The sequence below is a fragment of the Galeopterus variegatus genome, unplaced genomic scaffold (assembly GCF_000696425.1).
Source record: "Galeopterus variegatus unplaced genomic scaffold, G_variegatus-3.0.2 Scaffold655, whole genome shotgun sequence".
NCBI lineage: Eukaryota > Metazoa > Chordata > Mammalia > Dermoptera > Cynocephalidae > Galeopterus > Galeopterus variegatus.
In genome coordinates, this window is record NW_007726766.1 from 350,910 (window position 1) to 353,618 (window position 2,709).

At 48.4% G+C, this 2,709-nt stretch overlaps 1 pseudogene; it reads right to left on the reverse strand.

Moving 5' to 3' along the window:
- LOC103589138 overlaps positions 1–2,108 on the reverse strand; it is a 4,316-nt pseudogene extending 2,208 nt beyond the window's left edge.
- Positions 2,109–2,709: the final 601 nt, after the last annotated feature.

Below are 2,709 nucleotides of genomic sequence, written 5' to 3' on the forward strand. Positions count from 1 at the left end.
TTGGTAAAAACACGGTATTGATATGGTATTACACTTTCTTCTTAACTCTACAGTTAGTAATGTTACACAGGTAGCCTAAAATCAGGCATTTATACACAGAAATCACTAAACATCAGGGCTAAATACTAAAATCAGGGCTTTTTTCCCCCTTGGAGAGCTGGTTGTTAAGTATTTACCAGCAAACCCCTGCTCAGAGATAAGAAGGGGCCAAGTATCAAAAGACATCAAATGCATTCCAGAGACCTCAGGCTGTAACCTGTGCAGTATCAGCTCTTGATTTAACTTGGGTTCCTGAAAAGCCAGAGCCTGAGGCAAGCGTTCAGCATGCGTCTTTTGCTGGGAAGTGCAACCCAGGGCAGCATGGGTAAGGGACCGGGAATTACAAGAGAGGAGAATTGAGCAAATAAATAATGGGTGCTGTGTTACCAAACTAGCTCCTACTCCAGAGCTCACAAATAGACACTGCCCGGTGTTCATTTCTGGACAGAGCCTTAGAACAGTTCATCAGAGGGAGGAGCAGAGAAGGAGCTTATCTGCCAGCTCCCTCCCATCCCATCTCCTCTTGGTCAAATGTTCTTTGCCCAAGACTTAACTTACCCAGGTTTCTGGGTCGTAGCCTCTGGGGAAGCCAGATCCCAGCCCATCTAGTACCGGGCACTTCATTTGAGTCAGAAAGTCATGGGAGGAGCCAGGACTGTGATGGCAGAAACATGAAGGGCCACACTGAGTCAGTTCCTGTATGTACCAGCATCCATCCGGCAGAGACGGGGAGGCCGTGAGAAACCCAAGGAGCGCTTGAGATGTTCCTTACAATTTTCAAACTTTAGAGGACAAAAGTCTTACTTGTGGGCACTTTTCCAAAGGTCAGTTTTCTGGACCCATCTTGAGAGTTCTGGGTCTTTAGAACTGGGGTTGGGCTTGGGAATGGCCCTTTCTAATGGGCGTCCCTGGGGGGCTCTATGTGGTTAATGGCCACACCCAGAAGAGCACTGGTAGAGACCAAGGGCACCTCACTCATTTGTAAACATCCTCTTCCACGTGTGTTGCCTTCCTGTCCTTTGCCTTGTTACATATTCTTTCTGAAATGCCATTCAGACCACCAGAATTCTGATCAATTACTGGCCCTTTGCAGCTTTTCCCAGTGACCCTTGTTTTCTTGAGATAGTCTTTCCCTCTGTCTCAGCCTCTTTGATGGGGCTCACGTTCTTTCATCTTCCTAATGAGTGAGGATCAGAGAGATTAGGAACACAGACTCTAGAGATCAGCAGACATGGCTATGGGACATGTGACTCAGACACTTGTCTCTCAGGCCCTCAGTTTCCTCATCTCTACAATGGGGACTCTGATCCATGCCTCATGGGCTGTGGAGAGGTTCACAGCAGGAAAGCCTTCTCTTGCAGCTCTGCAGTCCCTGGCGTACGGTAGGTGAACAGTGCTTTAGGTATTACTATTTTGGTTGTTATTATTAAACAGTGGTGAGAGAGCTAGGAAATGCAGACCTAGTCACTGAATGAAATAATCCATAGAACCATGGTGTTTCCATGTGTGCTGTGCTAGATGTTCCTTCAAGAAGGCTTGAAAAAGAACACTGAGAACTTCCAGCCTTCCTTGAGCTTCCTTTGAGGCTGTGGCATTGCTGGGAGCAGGGGACCTGGCAGCTTTCTGACGCGGCTAACTTCAGCAGCACCAGTCCACAGGCTCCGGGTGGGATGGCAGACTAGGTTGCAGAGACAATCTGCTGAAGTATCTCTTTGACAAAGGTGCTTTCTGAGCAAAGCTGACTCCAAGCTGTCTGCCTGAGCTTCCCCCAAAAGGCAGATTCTGTAACGTGAGTGGCACAGAGTTCCAGAAGCCTCCAGGATTGGCCCACTCCAGCCCCGCCTCCCAGTGGTCTCAGTCTCTGGCCTGCTCTCAGGGGCTCGGATGGACCCTGCTCTTTTGGATGCTGTTCAGCTGACTGTGGGCATCACAGTCTTCTCTTACCTTATGGAGAAGTTGTAGAAGGCCAAGGCAGTCCCTGGAAGTGCTGGGCCTTGCACAAAAGCAGTCTCCCTCAAAAGAGACCCATAGCTATTGCCAAGGCAGAGGTTCAGCATGACAGCTGGCATTATTTGAACACCTACTATGTGCCAGGTAATTTGTTTTCTCACTTCACTTAATCCTCCCAACTCTGCCAGGTTGGGGATGTTAGTAATCCATTTCACAGATGGGAAAATTGAAGCACAAAGATCACTCAGACTGGAAATTTAGGACCCAATTTGCCTACAACCAAAACTTTCATGCTTCTTCAATTTTGCCTCATGGAAATGTGGGGCCCTTGTCACATCTTCCTGCTATTGTCCCCGAATGGGACTGGTGTGGCAGAATGGAATCTGGTAGATTGGGATTGCAATGGCATCAGAACTAAATTTCTGCTCTCTCCTCAGCTAACATTTGCCAAGTCCTGAGTGTGCACCAGCCTTGGAGAGGAGTGCTGGGAACAAAACTACTAGGAAAAGAATCCCCTCGTGGAAATCTTGGTCTGGTAGTAGAAAATCCAGGAGGGGTGAACACAGGACTGGCTGCCCGATGCGGCAATCTGTGCTTAAGGAAGACAAATGATAAGGGCTGAGATCCTGTCCTGGACACTGAGAGGCCAGAGCGGGAGAGGGTCTAATTGTGGAGGAGCTGAGAAAAGTATTACAGAAGAGGTGAGACTTGAGATGAGTC